General features: G+C 37.4%; 1 non-coding gene across 1 annotated transcript; it reads left to right on the top strand.

The window, feature by feature from the left end:
• The first annotated feature begins 1,647 nt into the window (after window positions 1-1,647).
• Window positions 1,648-1,766, top strand: LOC131994549 (5S ribosomal RNA). Its single transcript, XR_009396839.1, has one exon. It is a non-coding gene; the product is annotated as a 5S ribosomal RNA (ribosomal RNA).
• Window positions 1,767-19,938: the final 18,172 nt, after the last annotated feature.

A 19,938-nucleotide genomic window follows, 5' to 3' on the forward strand; every position in this document is an offset into this window, starting at 1 on the left:
ATCATTCAATGCTTTTTTTTTAATAAGTCTACAAAAGACAATTGGAATAAAAACATATTAAACTAATGATGCAGTAGTGCTTGTGTGATATATATGTACACAATTTCATTGTTTTTAAAGAAAAAAATAGTATTTATTGGAACAAAAAGGGCCATTTTACAGCTGAACACAAAAAATTAAACAAAAAAAGTATTCATCATTGCAAAAAAACAAAAAAATAAATAACATAATTTAAAAAAATTAATACTTTTTTATTCGACCACCGCGTCTTATAACTTCTTTTAAACGGTTTGACATCGATTGGACTAATTTAGCGGTTATATTTTGGTCTATATTAGTCCATTCCTCCATTATCACCTGTTGCATTTGACTCTTGCTCGAAAAATTGCGCGTTCTCAATTTGCGTTCGAGATGTTCCCAAAGATGTTCAATTGGGTTCAAGTCGGGACTTTGAGGAGGAGTTTTAATGACTTTGGGGCAGTTATACAGCATCCACATCTTGGTATTTAAAGCAGAATGTTTGGGGTCATTATCTTGATAATATTGAAAGTTATTACCAAGCCCAAGTTTTACAGCACTATCTTTTAAATTCCTCTTTAAAATGTCAATGTAATACTTATGATCCATTACTCCATTAATAATTTCAAGATTTCCCGCTCCTGAAGCCGCCATACACCCCCAAACCATTAAACCACCTCCACCATGTTTTACAGTAGCAACTGTGTTTCGTTCTTCAAGCTCTGTATTTGGTTTTCTGTACACTATGACCTTTCCATCGCACCCAAAAAGATTAAACTTGCTCTCGTCTGCAAAAATGACTGTTTTCCAAAATGATTCGGGCTGTTTTACATACATTTTTGCGAAGTTTAGCCTTTTCACTCGGTTTATTTTATTTATAAAGGGCTTCTTACGTGCAGTTCTTCCTCTGTAACTATGCCTTTTGAGTGTATTTCGAATTGTTTGTGTAGTAACTTCCTTCCCTAAATATTCCATAGTGTTTTTACGAAGAATGGTCGCATTTGTCTTCGGAGTTTTCTGAACTTGCCGCACTAGCCAACGCACATCTCCAACTGAAAGTGCTTTTGGTCGACCAGATCTTGGTTTATTGTCAACAGTTTTCGTTTCTGTCCACTTTCTGATGATGGATTGTATAGTAGATCGTGGTCTATTTAATATTTCACTGATAGTTTTTTGAGTTAAACCATTCCTGTGGTGTTTTATTATCAAAACTTTTACCTCATCAGAAACCTCGTTTTGCTTACGACCCATTTTGACAAAAACTATATTTTCAATGAAATTAAATATTTGCTGTCAAGGGCAAAGCCTCCTTTACTAAATAAAACAGAAAAGGGGGATTCCCAAATAATATTTGAATTTGACTTTGATGATAGCACATCAATGATGAATACTTTTTTTGTTCTGTTTTTGGTGTTATTATATAAAATTGCATTTTTTGCGCTAATTAAATTTATTTTTTGAATTTATTTTAAAACATATTACGAAAAATAAACTATTGCATAAAACTGCATTATTTGTTTACTTTAAATTTTCTTCAATTACCCAAAATAAGTGAATTTATTATCAATTTTGCTAATGATGAATACTTTTTTTGACCGCTGTATGTACTCAAATAGACCAAATGTCTTTGCCAACGACCATACCACGCTGAGTACATCGGTTCTCGTCCGATCACCGAAATTAAGCAGCGTCGGGCGCGGTTAGTACTTAGATGGGGGACCACTTGGGAACACCGCGTGTTGTTGGCATTGTCCAATTTTTTTCACTTTTGTAGCGTGTCACCCTATGTCTGATTGGAGTAGAGCGACATCTGGTTTGGAACAGTCACGTTTTTTATGGCAACTAGGGAATACAAACTTGCGCTACCACCATATGTTACCTCCACATACCACTACAACGACACTTCAAAGGAACATATGTTTTTTGTTTTTGCTATTTTGGAAAAGCAAATTTCATGATGGTTCCTCGGTGGACATGATGGCTTGGGGGAACCATGATAGTCAGTATGTGGAGGATGACAAGTTCTTTTTCGATTGGATCTTGGCAGCAAACGGAGGTGGAGCCATCAGTAAATATAAAAAAAATGAAACGCAAGTGAATTAACAAAAGAAAAATTTAAATGTGTTTATTGAGCGGTGTCACAAAATAAACAAAGTGGTGAAAACTAAAGAAATAATTTAAAACAAATGTAAAGTTTTGGTGAACATCTCAAAGCTATAGAAAAAGTTCTAAATATAAGGCAAAATTCTAAAAACAATATATATGTGTATATATATATATATATATATATATATATATATATATATATATATTTATGAAAATTTTACACTGATTTAAAAGAACTTGAAAAATAAAAGAATAAAAGAAATCGAAAAGCTTAAAGAAAGTAAAGTTGTAAAAACCTAAAAGAAAAAGAAACATTTATTTAAAAAAAAGAAGAAAACACTGAAAAGAAATAGAAAAAAAATCAAATCATATAATGTAAAGTTTAAAGCTAAAAACTTAAGTCTAAAAAAATAAAAGCTAAAGCCAAGACTCCTCCACCTCCACTGCCACACATAAAAAGACTTCAGCTGCTGCAATTGGCATACCCACAACCCCTGTCGCTACTCCACCGAGGGACCTAGACGCTGTCGCATACCCCAGTGTCCATAAGGTAGTCCAAAAAGTTTCTCCGACTATAAACAGACAGGCATACAGACGGTTGACTCTCGACGGATTTATTTTGTTAAAAAAGTTTTTTCTATAAAAAAAAGAGAAAAAAAAGGAAATTAGGTAGGGACAACATCGAGCTTTTTTTGTTACTTACCCTTTGGTTGGGTTCTATAGAGTAACCTAAGCATGAGCTCATAGTTAGGTTAGGTAGTGGATAGTAGAGGATATTTCCTTGCCCATCAGCCAATGTTGACCTTACGGTGCTGAGAAAGTAGCACAACAGAAAACCCCTAGAAAATTATAAAGGAAAAAAACTTTTTTAGACAAGAACTGATGGCGACATATACACTTAAACACGACAATACTTACCAAAGACTAGACGGACGGACGGACAAACGAGAACCTAAAAGGGACCCTATTGGCCGCAAAGGCTGCCACCAGGATCACAATAACCGGGGACTCCATTGGCATTAATCCGGAACAGTTGCCATTAGAACCAGGAAGCCTTAAATTTTGCTTGAAAAATAATTTTGCTAATTTTGATCCAAAATTCTGTTTTTGCTTAAAGTAAATGTTTTACGAAGAATTTGTTAGTTTTGATAACTTGCATTTTAATTTCTTAACTACCTTTTCTTTGGTCATTACAAGTTTAGTTATAAATGTCAAAATTGAGAGTATCAGGGAGGTTGTGACCTCCAAATAAAGCAATGCCGAATTTTGTACGAATGTTAGAATGAAATATTTTTGGTTTTTTTTCTTTCCCATGAAGGGATAGGAGACTAAAGAAAGGGGAAGGAATGGTGTAATGAACAGGTGAGTAAGCTTTTGGGGTACTCCGATTTAGTGGGCCACGGGGAGAGTTAGGCCGAGGCATGCCATGGAAGACCGGCATGCCAGCGAACCGATAAACACATTTTCCTGTGTGTTTAATTTCAAGTGTTTACGTACCCGCTGTATTTGTCCATCCACAAGCTGGTTGATTTTAGTTTTTTTTGTCCCTCCTTTTTGGCAATAGGTGTTGGCAAAGAACCGCGCCCCATCCACTGAGCCACAGCCGGAGCTCAACCGCCAGCAGCCAGCGCCCGCCAGCATCAATTGCCACTCCAGAGAAAAGGTGGAGCGACCTCCTATGGGGGTACGTGACACTTTTAACTTTTCTTATATTTTATATAAAAAAATACAAATACTTAAAATTTAAATATTTTTGAACAAGTTAATTTTTGCTTTTAACATCAAAATAGAAGTTTTTAAAATATATATTAAATTTTTCCAAAATAGCGAAACACTACAATGCATAGAAGATAGTAAAATTAAAAAAAGTGTTAATTTTGTAGTTGCGTATGGTATGTTGTAAGTATGTAAAATGAGCTTCTCATGCCTTTACTAGCACGGCGGTGATTTCATTGTGGCCGCATTTGCTCTTCCAAATAATCCAAGATCCTGAGGAACAATACCACCTCCTATTCCACAAACCGCCATCTCGGGGGCCTTCCCTCTCCCAAAATCCCCATGAGAGTATCGGGCTTAAATAAAGTTTTTTTTTTTTAAAGAGTGGTGTAGATCTGACTTCCAAGCTTAGATGACCGCTTACCCTCCAAGCAAATTCATAGACCAATAAAGATCATATGGGATGCAAAATAAAGGTATTTATATTGTTATACTGTTAGTCAAGTTATATACACATACCATTTTCGTATCATGATTTCATAAAAAAATACAATTTCTTGAAATTCAAATATTTATAAACAAGTTAATTTTTGCTTTTACATCAAAATAGAAATTTGTAAACTATTTTTGCAATTTTTCCAAAATAGCGAAATAAAGGGGGATTTTTTAACTATTACTTGTTTGGCAACACTGTCAAACTGCTTCAGTTCGGTCTATAATTTTACTAGGAATCGTCTTACTAAACAACGCTTGCAAATTATTGAATTTTATTATCAAAATGCGTACTCTGTTAAGATAGTTAATCGCACGCTCCTTCCATTCAGCGATGAAGCTACTTTTTGGCTCAATGGGTACGTAAATAAGCAGAATTGTCGATTTTGGAGTGAAGATCAATCAGAAGTTTTGTTAGAGCTACCAATGCATCCAGAAAAGTCACAGTTTGGTGAGGTTTATGGGCTGGTAGCATAATTGGACCGTACTTCTTCAAAGATGATGCCAATCGTAACGTGAATGGTGAGCCGGGAGATGATATCCAACTTTTGTTTTTATCCAAAATACAAGAGCTTGACTTGCATGACATGTTGTTTCAACAAGACGGTGCCACATGCCACACAGCACGGGTAACAATGGACTTATAGAGAGGCGAGTTTGGTAAACATTTTATTTCATGTTCGGGACCGGTCAATTGGCCGCCTAGATCGTGCGATTTAACTCCTTTAGACTATCTAGACAATCCCGAATTCAATTATGTATTGTAATTTCAACCAAAACCCACCCCTTTTGAAATTAATAAATAATAGGTATGTTCGCGTACTTTTCAAGTAAAAGTTTGCAGAAAAGTAAGAGCCAATTTACTCTCTTAAAAAAATTTGCTACCAAAAGTATGCGAACGACTTCCAGTTTAAATTTGCAAAGAAACCGTTGATTTTTGTTTTGGTTGGTTTTTTATTTGCTCGCTTGGAAAACAATAATCGATAATCATGAGAAGCTAAGTGTTTTTATTGAGCTCCGTGAAAAATTAATTAAATATTAAAATAAAGTAGTGTATCGTAGTCCGATCTACGAATTTTTTGCGCTGCTGTCATCTGCCTAATAAGCTAATTGCATCTCGTACTTGTATACCACATTTATTTCGTGGTTTTTTGTTCCCGTCGCTCTGCGCTCTTGTTGTTGTTGCTGTGTGTTGCCTAGTTTTCCCGGCATTTCATTTGATTTGTTTTGCCATAGTTCGCCTTTGAATCATGGTTCCTGCACCTGTTAAACATGCTATTCCTAAAAGCTGGAAGTGTCCTGTTTGTGGTAAAATCATCACTCGTGGTGTTTACAGTATTGGCTGCCCCAATTATTTCCACACTAAGTGCGTCAATATTTCTAGTAATGAAATAAAAACAAACAAGTCGTTGCAGTTCACCTGTAAGAAGTGCATTGGTGATAAAGACAATTCTGTGCGTTCCAGTTGTGTTGCTAACTCCACCGTTTTGAGGGGTGCATTACCCAATAGCAGTCAATTTGCTAAAGATAGTGCCGGTGATGCGCGTTCCAGTGGTGTCGGTAATTCCAGCGTTTTGGGGACAACATCATTCAATAGCAGTCAATCTAATTCTGTTGACGCCGTGCATTCTCAGAGTGGTACGCTTGGTCTCCTTACTGGTTTGCAGAGTATACGTGTTGACCCATCTGAGCAAGCAGCAGATGATCGTCTTAGTTGTATTCGTGGGCTTTTTGATGACTTTGTTGAGTCCATGAAACAAAAATTTTATGAGCAGATGCGGAAATGTTTGCAGGATTTTCAAACAATGGTGGATGGTGTTGTTGCTTCCTTTCGAAGTGAGTTTATTGCTTCAATTCAGAAAGTCAAATCGGATGTTCTTGTTTGTCAGCAAAATATTGCCAATGTTGATGCTAGGCTGTGTGAGAGGATACGGCAATTGGAGCAGTTTAATTTGGTTCAGCAAAGACGTCTCAATCGCGCGGATATTCTTATAAGTGGCATGCCGAGATCAATTACAAATCTGCGTGAGCCAGTGATACAGATTGCCCGCTTGTGCGGAGTGCAGATTGCCCCCAGTGATATTAATCATTGCTGTTATATTTCCGGTGGTAGGATGATGCTGGTCAAGTTCAATTCCGTTCATACCAGGGATTTGATTATGGCGAACTATTCTAGGCTTAACTCGATCAGACTAAACGATGTAATTGGTGGCGAGGTTGATTCCCGTGTGTATTTAAATGATCCTCTTACCGCACCTGCCTCTAACCTTGTTTTTAAATGCCGTAAGCTGCGGTCACAAAAGCGAATATTGAGATACGTCTTAATAAATGGAGATATTCCCAAGGTGTGCCTTACGTTTCTGAATGGTGACGTTAAAACAGTGAGTGCGACTGAATGTGATCAATTATTTGGAAGTGCTGAGTCAAGCAACGTTAATGGAAATGTGGCTACCACCGTTACCAATGGATCCCGTGCGTACTAGCCTTTTATTTTTATTATTTTGTATTTTTTTTTTTTGTATTAGCAATTAATTTTTCATTGAGCCCTTATAGCGTCATTAGTTATGAATACTTGCAACTTAGGTAATATTACGTGCGATAATTCGTTTTTTCGCTCCTCATTGTGTGCTTATAGTGATAATTTAAGTGTAGGGCATTTTAATTGCCGCAGTTTTAACCTCTCTGAGAGGTCATCTAAAATTAACGAAATAAGAAATGTTGTTGTTGACAGTTTGTTAAGTGTAGTAGGTGTTTCCGAAACTTGGCTAAAACCAAGTATACCGTCGAGTCGATTTGAAATTTAGGGATATTCTTGTTGCAGAAATGATCGTCCATGTGTGAGAGGTGGGGGTGTTGCTTTGTTTGTCTCTAAGTCTATTAAGTACAAAGTTGTTTATAGTGGTAGTCAATATGGGATTGTTGAATGTTTGTTTGTAGAACTTTTACTTGGTTCTAGAAATGTTCTTGTTGGTGTTGTATATCTTCCGCGGGGTAATTTTCGGGCATTTGAAAGTGAAGTTGCTGTTGTTTTGGTGAGATACTCGGACGTCATAATTTTGGGAGATTTCAATAATAATCTTTTTGATCTGTCGTCTTCTTATAGTGTGCGCGAAAGTTGTAGGCGGCTTAATGTTTCAATTGTCCACAACTCTATACCTACTCAATTCTACTTCTTTACTCGACTTTGTTCTTGTAAGTGATCGTAGTTGTGCCTGTGTTTCTAACCAGGTTGTTTGTCCCAGTATATCGGATCATGCGTTTATTTTCGTGTCCCTTAACGTTTCAGTCCTTAATGTTTTGCAGTTCTTTGAATATGTCGATTATAATGCTTTGAGTTGTGATGATTTGCAGGAAATTGTTTCGTCTACTGATTTTTCCGCTTTGTATTCCACTAGTGACGTTGATTTTCAATGTAGTAGTTTTAGTAGCTGTCTTGGGTCTATGCATAATGCGTTTCCTATAAAAAAAGGGTGATAAGGGCTAGGAGTGAGGATTGGTTTAGCAATCCCCTCATTTCATATCATCTATCGCTTCGAGATTTGGCTTTTAAATCTTTCTTGGAGAATAGATCCAATGTTAAGTGGCGAATTTGTTGTAGAGCCAGGAATAAAGCCAAATCTGTTATAAGAAAGGTTAGAAGGGAAGCGAATGTACTGCAGTTTGAGGGCAATAAAAGCACAAAGCAGTTATGGTCGTTGTTCAAATCCAATGGACTTGGCAGTTGCAAGTCGTATGATTGTGATTTGAATGTGGAGGATTTGAATACGACCTTTAATAAAAACCAATTGGACTCCCAAAGTAGTTCTCTCGGAGAGTATGACTATAGTGGTTTTGCTTTCCAACGGGTGGAGTTGTGGGAGTTGGATAAGGCTTTTTCTGCCATTAAGTCCAATGCAGCAGGTGTAGATGGTTTCTCATTAAAATTTCTTAAGAAGGTCTATCCTCTTGTGTCTTGTCATCTGTTACATCTTGTAAATTCTATTTTGTTAACTTCTTCTTTTCCGTCCGATTGGAAATTAGCCAAAATAGTGCCCGTTGGGAAAAAACAGTCTTGTCACGCTCTGAAGGAGTTCCGTCCGATTTCTATTTTACCTATTTGTTCTAAGATTGTCGAGCATGTTATTAAATGTCAAATGTCTGGCTATTTGGAAAGTAATCGTTTTATTTGTGATGCCCAGTGTGGATTTAGGCGAGGTAGAAGTACAGCCTCATTGTTATTGGGTTTGACAGATTCTATCCGGTCAAACATGGGTGGATCACGATTTTGCGTGCTATTGTCTTTAGATTTGGAAAAGGCATTTGACAGAGTGGATTATGGCCTTCTTCTTAGTAAATTAAAGTCCGTTTATAAGTTTTCGACCAGTGCATGTACATTGTTATGCTCGTATCTTACAGGTAGGAGCCAGTTTGTTTGTGTTGATGGTAAATGTAGTAGTGTTCTTTCTGTAAGAAGCGGTGTTCCTCAGGGTTCAAAATTAGGTCCACTTCTTTTTGTGTTATTTGTCAATGATGTTTTTTCTCGTCTGGATTGTTGGTGCACTCCATTTGCATATGCTGATGACATCCAATTGCTTTTTAAGGGTGATAACCGATTTTTGAATGTTTTTCAGACGAAAATTAATTTTGCGATGGAGTCGTTACGTGAGTGGATGGCGCAGAATAGGTTCAGTGTTAACGCTTCTAAAACTAAAGCCCTTTTTTATCTTCGGGCTGTCACAATCATGTTAGTGTTAGATATAATAATGTAGATATTGAATTTGTGCAAAGCATTGATTGTCTTGGTGTTCAGCTGGATGACAGGCTTCGGTTTGATCGGCACGTTAGTTCCGTGGTGTCTAAGGTTAACTTTTCTTTAAGAAGCCTGTATACCACGAGTTTATATTTACCGCTCTTTGTGAGGGAGCGTTTGGCGCATGCATTAGTTTTGCCGGCCATTTTATATTGTCTGGAGGTGTACTCCAGTGCGTCGCAAGGGAGCATGCATCGTATTCAGGTCGCTTTTAACAATATGATTCGTTTTGTTTACGGTGTAGGTCGTCGTGTTCATATAACTCCCTATGTGTGTCGTTTTCTCGGTTGTGATTTCCCGTCGTATGTTAATTATCGTTTGCTTTTGTTTCTTTTTAAGTTATTGAAATGTCGGTCTCCAATTTTTCTTGTTAATGAATTTAATTTTTGTCATTCTACCAGAACTAATCAGTTGGTTCTTCCGAGGGTAGATAACTTTTTGAGTAGTACTTTTTTTGTAAGGGTTGCACGTTTGTACAACTCCTTGCCTACGGATTTAAAGAATTTCAGTTTGTCAACAAGATCTTTATCAAATCTTCTTCGTCTACACTTTCAGCGCTTTTAATTTTTGTGTCAAATTGTCAACAACTTTAACGGAATGTTTTTATCGTGCGTATTATTGGTAATTTATTTATTTTTTGATTTTAGTATTACTTATTTTTTTCCATTTTGTTTAATTCTTTTTTTTTTGTTAAGTGATCTTTTTTAATTATTTTTTTTCAAGCTCTTTTATTTATAATTCTTGATAATTTGTTTTCAAAGCCAAAAGGATTATTGTGATTTTTTTTTTGTATATTTTGGTTTAAGTATTACTTTTTTATTTATTCTTTAATCATTTTTTTAATTTATTACGTTGATCTTTTTTGAGTAGGATTTTTTTTAATCAGTTGCTGCTTATAATTTTTAGTAATTTGTTATTTAGTTTTATCTAGATTCAGAAAGTGTTAAATAGGTTAAAATTTTTTTCCATTTTCTAAGTTTTTGAGTTTTTTATTTTTAATTGAGTAGTTTTTTAACTTATGTTATGAAATAAATAAAATAAATAAATTAAATTTTTTTTCAAATAAAAAATGATGACAATATTTGTGAGGTATTTTCCTTAGATGAACGTCATTTTATTGAACCGAGAGTGAAAAGGTTAGAAGGGGAGCCATTTGTATATCCGTGCCGCTGGACAGCCATCACAAAAATACCGTGCAATCCCATGGCAGCCGATTGTACGTACCACATTGGCCCGATGATGTCTTTCACTGGCCCGATGGAGTCTTTCATTGGCCCGATGAATTCTTTCAGTATACAACACACTGCTACAAAAACAACTAAAACCGTGCATGAAAGCACTGGTTTCAGACAGAATCTCTACACTGATGCTGAAGAATCTGGATCTGCCTGGAGTCGATTACCTTACAACTGTCCTCAGTCTATCTGAACACTATTATGGTAACCGATGATTGGAAGATGGGCAGTCTGATCCCAATACTGAAACCTGAAAAGGACACGACCAAGGAGGAGTCGTACAGACCGATCTCCCTTCTCTCAACAGTAGCCAAGACGCATGAGGGACTACTAATCCCGCTCCTCCCGTTGGACAATTTCCATTTGATATATTGGATTAACCATCTATTTATTTTGGATATTGTGGCTAGATAAATTGCTACAACCACTGATGTGAGACTAAGGGAGCTTTTGCTCATGTGGCGGCTACGGACGCTTTGTTATCATTGAAGATATCTGTATCCGTTCACAATTGGCAGACTAATTTGAACTAATGAGGATGGTTCCATCAAAACACTTAAGAAACCGGTAATTGCTCTTTTCTTGGTCTCTAAAAGAATTTATTTATTTATCTATTTCATCTACAGAGTAAACTCCTACAGACTACATACAATTAACTTACATACGTACATAAAGTAGGCAATTTTAAACGTTATCTATAATTTGAAGAACAATTTTTTTAAATTTTTGTTTGCCAAGATTTATATCTACTGAATTTGCAACATTGTTAAACAAGCGTAAACATCGGGTTAGTGGTTCATTCGTTCCATAGTTTGTTCTATGATATGGTAATGCAAACAAATGATGGTCTCTTAATTGACGCGGTGGCACAAGGAATGGGAGCAAATTTAACAAATCGGGAGAATCTATATTCGAATCCAATATATCTTTTATGAAAAGAATACTTTGAAGTTTACTTCTGCTTTTAAGAGTCTTAATACCAAGCATATCGCAACGACTTTCGTAAACTGGCATGTTATCAAAAGAAAAGTTATTTCGCAATGCAAATCTAGTAAATCTCTTTTGAATCTTTTCTATGCGGTTTATTGAGACATCATAATATGGGCTCCAAATAATGCTAACATATTCAAGATGAGATCTTACTAACGATTCGAATAACACCGTAATAGTTTTAGCATTTGAAAAGTTTTTTGAATTTCTTTTTAAAAATCCAAATACAGAGTTAGCTTTAGAGTTAGAATACAATCTTTTAATTTTTCAAGATTTTTCCAAATAATTGCGCAAATTTTGCACTTACCTTCTAATGGACAACAACCCACTTGGGGTAAAATTACAACTTCATTTGTCGAGTTTTCTGTACCTGAACACAAACCAGCTGCGACCATGAATCGTCATCAAAAGTGAATAAAAATGAAACAAATTTAATAATTACCAATAAACAATATTTATATAAATTTTACTTACATCTGCTTTTTTGATCCATTTTGCCGTTAGCTTTTGTATTTTCATGTAACGGCTGCTTTTCATAAAACAGCTGACCTTTCCAAAACATCTGTTCAAAATTGCAAATTTCTGCTGACAAAAAAGTACCAGTAGAAATTTGCAGGTTCTCTATTTTCTAGCTGTCAAAATTTGCTCTCTCTCGAGCCCTCTTCTGCTGGCAAATACAGTACGCGAACGACTTCCAGTAAAAATGTGTGCAAATTGCAAAAATTTTTGAGTTCCCCAACACAGCTAATGAAACACAAAACTATTTAAAAAGAAACGAAAACAGCTTTATTTGTAATATAAAGAGATTATGTACTATTTTTATACCCACCGCCGTAGGATAGGGGGTATATTTATTTTGTCATTCCGTTTGCAACACATCGAAATATCAATTTTCGACCCTGCAAAGTATGTATATTACGGATATCGTCGTGAAATTCTAAGACGATTAAACGATGTCCGTGTGTCTGTCCGTTCGTCGGTTGTAATCACTCAGAGCCTTAAAAAATTGAGATATTGAGCTGAAATTTGGCACAGATACGTCTTTTTGATGCATGCTGGTTAAGTTCTTGAACGGGCCAAATCGGACCATATTTGGATATAGCTGCAATATAGACCGATTTTCCGATAAAGGGTCTAATGCCCATAACAATTTTATTTTTCATACGATTTTGCTGAAATTTTAAACGGTGAGTAGTTTAAGGCTTTCCGACAACTGACCCAAATATGGTTCAGATCGGACTATATTTAGATATAGCTACCATATAGACCGATCTCCCGATAAAGGGTCTGAAGACCATAAATGCTTTATTTTTTACCCGATTTCGCTTGGGCAGTGGGTTATTGTAAGCCTCCCGACATCTGACCTAAATATGGATTAGACAGTCCATATTTGTATATAGCTGCCATATAGACCGATCTCTCGATAAAGGGTTTGAAGCCAATAAAAGCTTTATTTATTACCCGATTTCGCTGAAATTTAAAACAGTGGGTTATTTTAAGCTTCCCGACATCTGACGTGAACATGGTTCAGATCAAACTATAATTAGATATAGCTGCCATATAGACCGATCTGCCGATAAGAGGACTGAAGCCCATAAAAGCTTTATTTTAAGTCCGATTTCGCTGAAATTTAGAATAGTGCGCATTTTTAAGCCTCCCAACATCCGACCCAAATCCGATCTGCCGATAAGGGGTCTGAAGCCAATAAAAGCTTTTATATATTACCCGATTTTGCTGAAATTTGATATGGTGGGTTTTTCTGAGCCTCACGATATCCGATCTTAATATGGTTCAGATCGGTACATAATTGGTTATATTTGCCAAAAGGACCAATATTTTGTTCTACAAAATGGAATAGTAACATATATATTAGACCACTCAATGTCCGTGCCGAATTTGGGTGCTTAAGTTATTTAATTTTCACCGGATTGTGACGAAATGGGGTTTACATATATACCCGAGGTGGTGGGTATCCAAAGAACTTAATGCCTTTTTACTTGTAATTGGTTTAATTAAATAAGCACAACTTTCCAAAAGCCTTTGCCATCATTTTTATTTTTTATTTTAGAAACATATTTCTTTATATTTATGCACAAATTATTTCTTATTCATGCAACCACAAATACTAAATTGTTTTCCATCCCGAGTAAGTACATGTTTGGCGATGGCGTTTATTTTATGTGAGAAAACGACTTGTTGCACAGCAACTGTGATTGTGCTCTTTTTGATCGTCGTGAAATGTAAATTTCCCCTAGATGGAAAAACGAACACTTTTCATCAATATTTTCCGCTTCCAGACAGGTACTATATTCGGTTTTCGCGTTGAAACTCTATATAAAAAAAAATAAATGGAAAAATTTGCCGAAATGTGTTCGTTTTGTCATAACTTGTTTTTTTCATCTAGAGAAAATTTACATTTCGGGACGCCTATTGAGAGCACAACCACAGTCGCTGTGCTGCAAGTCATTTTCTTAACCCTTAAATTGGCTCACCTTCGTCTTCCTCGTGAACAGGCATATTTCAGTCTTCTCTGGGTTAACATTGAGACCTCTGGGTCTAGCCCAGTCATATGCCATATTCAAGACCCTTTCGGCCCTTCTGCATTGCTCGTTGGATCCTTACCTCTCAGAAGTATTATAACATCTTCTGTGTAGCAGACGGGTTCAAATCCCTCCTCAGTCAGCATCCGTAATAGGTCATTTATGGTGATCACCCATAGGAGTGGCAATAAAATGCCCCCCTGTGGCGTGCCCTGTACCACTTTCTCCCTTATATTTGTGCCATGGGACACACAATTTATCCACCTGTTCCTTAGCATATGGTTTATCCTGTCTCTACGGACCGGGTCCATCCGGTACTGATCTAAGGATTGGATCAGTCTGTCGGTCCGCACAATTTCAAAAGCCCTCTCGATGTCAATGCATACCGTCAGTGTGTACGTTTTGGCATCGAAGGATTCTTCTATTTTATGCACAACCTCGTGCAGGGCAGTCTCCACCGACCTTTCCTTGACATAGGCATGCTGTTTGTATTTGAGCAGTTCGCTGGATGTCCTACTCTTTTTCATGGTGTCCACAATACGTTCTATGGATTTGATTAGAAAGGACATAGGGCTTATGGGTCTGTAGGCCTTTGATGTCGCATAACCTACTTTGCCGGGCTTGGGTATAAACAAGACCCTTGCATCCTGCCAGGCTTTAGGAGTATATGCAAGTCCTAGGCACGCTGTGAAAATTTTGGCCAGACGAGGCGCCAGATAGTCTACCTCTTTCTGTAGTAACGCCGGAAATATTCCATTAGGTCCAGATGACTTAAATGGTTTGAATCTCCTCAAGGATTCCTTCACCATAAATTCCGTAATTATAAACCTTTGATCAACGTCATTATTCCAAGATTCCGGTGTCTCCGTGAGTCCCGTCGTATCGTGTGGAAAATGGGTTTTCATCAAAAGCCTCAACATGTCCTCCGTTGTCTCTGCTCTCATTCCCATGTCGTCTACTAAAGTTTCGGTTTGGAAATGGGTTTTTGAAAGAAACTTTTTTATCTTGGCGGCGTCATTAACGCTATCGATCTGTTCGCAGAAAAGCTTTCAGGAGGCACGTTTTGCCCCTTGGGTAATACAATAGTATTCCTTGAGCCGTGTGTAATACACATCCTAATAAACTTCCGCTTTTTTACGACGTGCTCTGTTAAAAAGTCTGCGGATCTCTTTCCCAATATAGCGAATCTCCCCGGTCATCTGTTAGGAGTCATAGAAAAGCACCACCTGCAAAATTTCAGGCCTTAAGACCATACTTGACACAGTTGTTGGAAGTCAAAATAAAAGACTTCATGCAAAATTTCGGCCAATTCGGACAAGAATTGCGCTCTATAGAAGCTCAAGAAGTCAAGACCCAAGACCGGTTTATATGGCAGCTATATCTAGACATGGACCGACATGGCCCATTTACAATCCCAACCGACCTACACTAATAAGAAGTATTTTGTGCAAAATTTCAAGCGCCTAGCTTTACTCCTTCGAAAATTAGCGTGCTTTCGACAGACGGACGAACCTGGTAGATCGACTTAAAATGTCATGCCGATCAAGAATATATATACTTTATAGAGCTTTAGACGCATATTTGCGTTAATAACAAACGGAATGACGAAATTAGTATACCCCATCCTATGGCGGAGGATATAAAAACGAATAGGGACATCTTAATTTTTTTTCTGTGTTATGCAAATAAAAGTCATTAAAAAACAAAAAATAAATAATGCCTGAATTTTACCCAAAATACGTGGCTACCTCAAATAAAGGGTGATTTTTTTGAGGTTAGGATTTTCATGCATTAGTATTTGACAGATCACGTGGGATTTCAGACATGGTGTCAAAGAGAAAAATGCTCAGTATGCTTTGACATTTCATCATGAATAGACTTACTAACGAGCAACGCTTGCAAATCATTGAATTTTATTACCAAAATCAGTGTTCGGTTCGAAATGTGTTCATTCACCGTAACGTTGCGTCCAACAGCATCTTTGAAAAAATACGGTCCAATGATTCCACCAGTGTACAAACCACACCAAACAGTGCATTTTTCGGGATGCATGGGCAGTTCTTGAACGGCTTCTGGCTGCTCTTCACTCCAAATGCGGCAATTTTGCTTATTTACGTAGCCATTCAACCAGAAATGAGCCTCATCGCTGAACAAAATTTGTCAAAATTTGAACACATTTCGAACCGAACACTGATTTTGGTAATAAAATTCAATGATTTGCAAGCGTTGCTCGTTAGTAAGTCTATTCATGATGAAATGTCAAAGCATACTGAGCATCTTTCTCTTTGACACCATGTCTGAAATCCCACGTGATCTGTCAAATACTAATGCATGAAAATCCTAACCTCAAAAAAATCACCCTTTAGTACTGCATCCAACTTTGGAGTCGCACAGTGGCATAGAAAAAAATTAGTGGAATAGGTCTGCCATTTGTGAACGGATAAAGAAACGAAATTTTATATGGTCATAGGCAAGGTGTTAACCAGATTATGTGCAATTTGAAGACCCTAGAAGGCCTGATGGCCCTGGTCAGGTAATGTTTATCAGTTCGGCCACAAAATGTTGTTCGGGGTTCAAAAATCGCATTTATGGTCCGATTTTCAATATTTTATATTTGCTGGAAAGTGAAATCTTATGTGCTTTTGTGTGCGAATTATATTTTAGGGAGTCTAAGAAATTCGACTGAGCAACATTTTTGTTTTAAATTTTCGCAGAGGCTAGTCCCTTATTTTGTTGTTTGTGAAGACATTTTTCAACTGACTTCCAATTTTATAACTAATGAAATTAGCTATTTTTTTTGTCGCAATATATGCTAAGGTCCTATTCTCCAGTCAAAAGTTATATTAGGTGTAAAGGCCTGGTTATGCTCACGTAAACATACCGTAAATGCAGGAAAACGTGTCAGCTGTTTTTTGTTGTTGTTTTGTTTTGCTTTATAAAAACGCATGCAAACGATTACCGAACGTCTGTCGACCGTTAACGGAAAGTAGAATTCAGTAGAAAGAAAATGTTACGTTCCGTTTTCGTGTCAGGTGATAAAGTTTGAAGTTTGAAAAATGTATGTTTAGAAAACTGCTATACTCGTATTCTAGTTCTATGTGGAATTTATTACAATTTATTGTTATTTATTATTATTGAATGGGTAGCCCACAATGAAAAGGTGGCCAGTCTAACCATGACATAATTACCAGGTAGTGCATCGTAAGCAGCTGAGTACAATTTTTTTCTCGCGAAGTGCACTATCTGTCAACGAGTTTTGAAGAGTTGCACTAATCACTGATTTTGGCAGATAGTGCACTCAATATTTTGTTGTTGGCCAACTGCCACTACCTGTAAATGAATATATCTTGAGTCTGACCTGTTGTGAAAAAAGTGGGGGTAGCGCCAATACGGAGCTGTCGTTTCCGCTAATCCATGCTAGCACTATGTCGTGAAACTAAAGTCTATTCAGGGATTCCTCACACTCCTCCACGCACTTCGACCTCACTGTACTAGAGCCCACGGTCTTGAGGGCCGCCATATAAACATACTGATTTCGGCCCGGCACGCGGTGATTATAATCACCACATGAGTTGAATCTCTGAGCTCCAATTTGTTTGGTATTCATCGTCATTACGAGAAGCTCAGCTGAGAGCTACCGGACAAGGCCACAGGTTGCGATTATTGAAAGGCTTTGTATATGGAGTAGCTGCAATTGCAGTCGCGGGCAATCAGTGGTATCGAAGGGTGAGTCTCCATGAGAGGCAGGGCGGCTTTTGCTGAAATACTGAGTACCTGGGATACTCGATGTAACAAGGCGATCTATTGGCGTCCTTTAATAACTAATGGCCATAACCTTCCCGCGGCGATCGATGACTGGGACGAGCTTGACGAGAATCGCTACCTCCACATACAAATGTGGCTACAAGTTTGAAGTTTGAAGAAATTTCAAAACCAAAAATGTATGTTCAGAAAACTGCTATACTCGTATTCTCGTTCTATGTGGAATTTATTACAATTTATTGTTATTTATTATTATTGAACAGGTAGCCCACAATGAAAAGGTGACCAGTCTGACCATGACATAATTCGTTTGCGTCTAACGTTAGGGCACATAGCTCTCCCTGAAATGTTATGTGTGTCGTAGTATAGTCCCAAACCAGTCCCTGTCTCCTGAAACCCTCCTCAGTCTGCCTACCGCATCCATAGTGTCCAGAAGGGAAACCTGGATGTTTTCGGTCTCCCCGTGCGGCTCAGCGCGTTGACTGTCGACCCATCTCCTCTTTGTTAAATGCCCTCTCAATATTAGAAAAGGCCGCCATCGCGTACTCCTTCAGTTGGAGAGACGTCTCAACTTCTCGCATCACTGCGTGGAGGGCCGTCTTCTACGACCTGCCCTTAAGTTATCCCTGCAGTTCTTCGACGTCAAACCCTCTCTCATCTTCAAGTATTTTTTTGTTAAAAAATTTTTTTTGTTCGAAATGTCCAATGGTACATTTTGTAATAACCATAATTGCCTCTTTACATTTACGATACATTTGTTCTACATTTACGAGAGCGTAACCAGGCCTTAAGACCTTTTCATTTAATGTTAGTTTAGGCGCATCGTACATCAATATCAGATTCGGTTCCAATATGGAGAAATGAAAATATCTATTCATACATAATAATCGACGATGAAATGGAAATGGAAACTTTTGAACATGATCCTGTTGGAGACGTGGTTAAAAAGCCCGCAAAGTATGATCAGGTGGTAATGGCTCGAGGACTTTGTTTGCAATTTTACACCAATAATCTAGTGCTGGTTACCCTGTATTGGGAATGGTGTCAGATTTGGAGCCGACAAATCAGAAATTGTGGAAGAGTTTTCGGGGTAAGTAAAGGTGTTCTCACGCGAGCAGCTGTTAAACCCTGGCCATTTTTGACGGCATTTAGATGTCAGATTTTTGTTTGCATTCTCTTTATTGTAATCTTCTTTCTCTCATATTCTCTGCTCATGTACGCACATGTATGGACACACGTATACAAATTTCTTTGTGTGTGTTGGCGAACCGTCGATCAGATTGATGATAAAATGGCGAATTGCACCATATGATTTGTGGTTGTTGAACAAATGAGACCACCTTTAATTGTTTCGCCATGGGGGTAACCGAAGGTACATTTTTTTTACATTGTTGTTTCATAGTAAAAGAATGAATAAGTGATTCCCTAGTCCTACTTGCCCATAGTTGTCCTGAAAACTTTATCCATCAATTCTTACCATCCTTTGTGTTGTAACGTTTTGTAGGGATAACCGATGTCTATAGGATTTTCCTCGTCGTTCCGATACTTTTCACGGCGCCAAAGTGCTACAATTGTATGAGTCACGTTAAAGGATCACACAAGGTCGTTGATGACAGTCCTGTCTTTACGGTAAAATATATATTCATTAATATTTTTTTTTTGTAAGAAATACGAAAACCGTCGGTGACCACTTACGCTGTCACTTGCAGCACCTATTCTGCAGTAGTGTGAATTGTAATCTATGAGCGAATAAAAATGATGATACAAATCTAAATTTTATGATGATTTTAAATCTGCAGCTTGTGCTTCTCCTTCTGGATAGGGAACGATAGATCAATGGAGGGATACTCTTATGTGGGTTTCGGATTGCATCAACGTATTAAATGGCCTGAAAATGTTGATGCCTCTTCTGCAGCTGCTTTTTCTTCATTTTCCATGGGCCTTTGAGACATATTCGTATAAGCGATTTATCTCATTTTGTCATGTTGCCTGAATGGGATAACCTGTCGCTATAGGATTTTCTTCATCTTTCCGATACTTTTCACTGCGCCACAGTGCTTCATGCGTATAAGTCACGTTAAAGGGATTCACAATCAAGTTCGTTGATTGCAATCCTCTGTCCTTTTTGGCTATATATTCATGAATATTGTTACGTTTTTACTGTAGACGTCTGGCTTCCAATTAAAACACAGTTTCGTTTACAATTACTTTACTTCACAATGATTTATTTATCCACTTATTTGCTTAACAACTTGCTGACTGCTGTTTTCAATACGTGTTGCGTTACGCC

This window comes from Stomoxys calcitrans, chromosome 1, assembly GCF_963082655.1.
Source record: "Stomoxys calcitrans chromosome 1, idStoCalc2.1, whole genome shotgun sequence".
NCBI lineage: Eukaryota > Metazoa > Arthropoda > Insecta > Diptera > Muscidae > Stomoxys > Stomoxys calcitrans.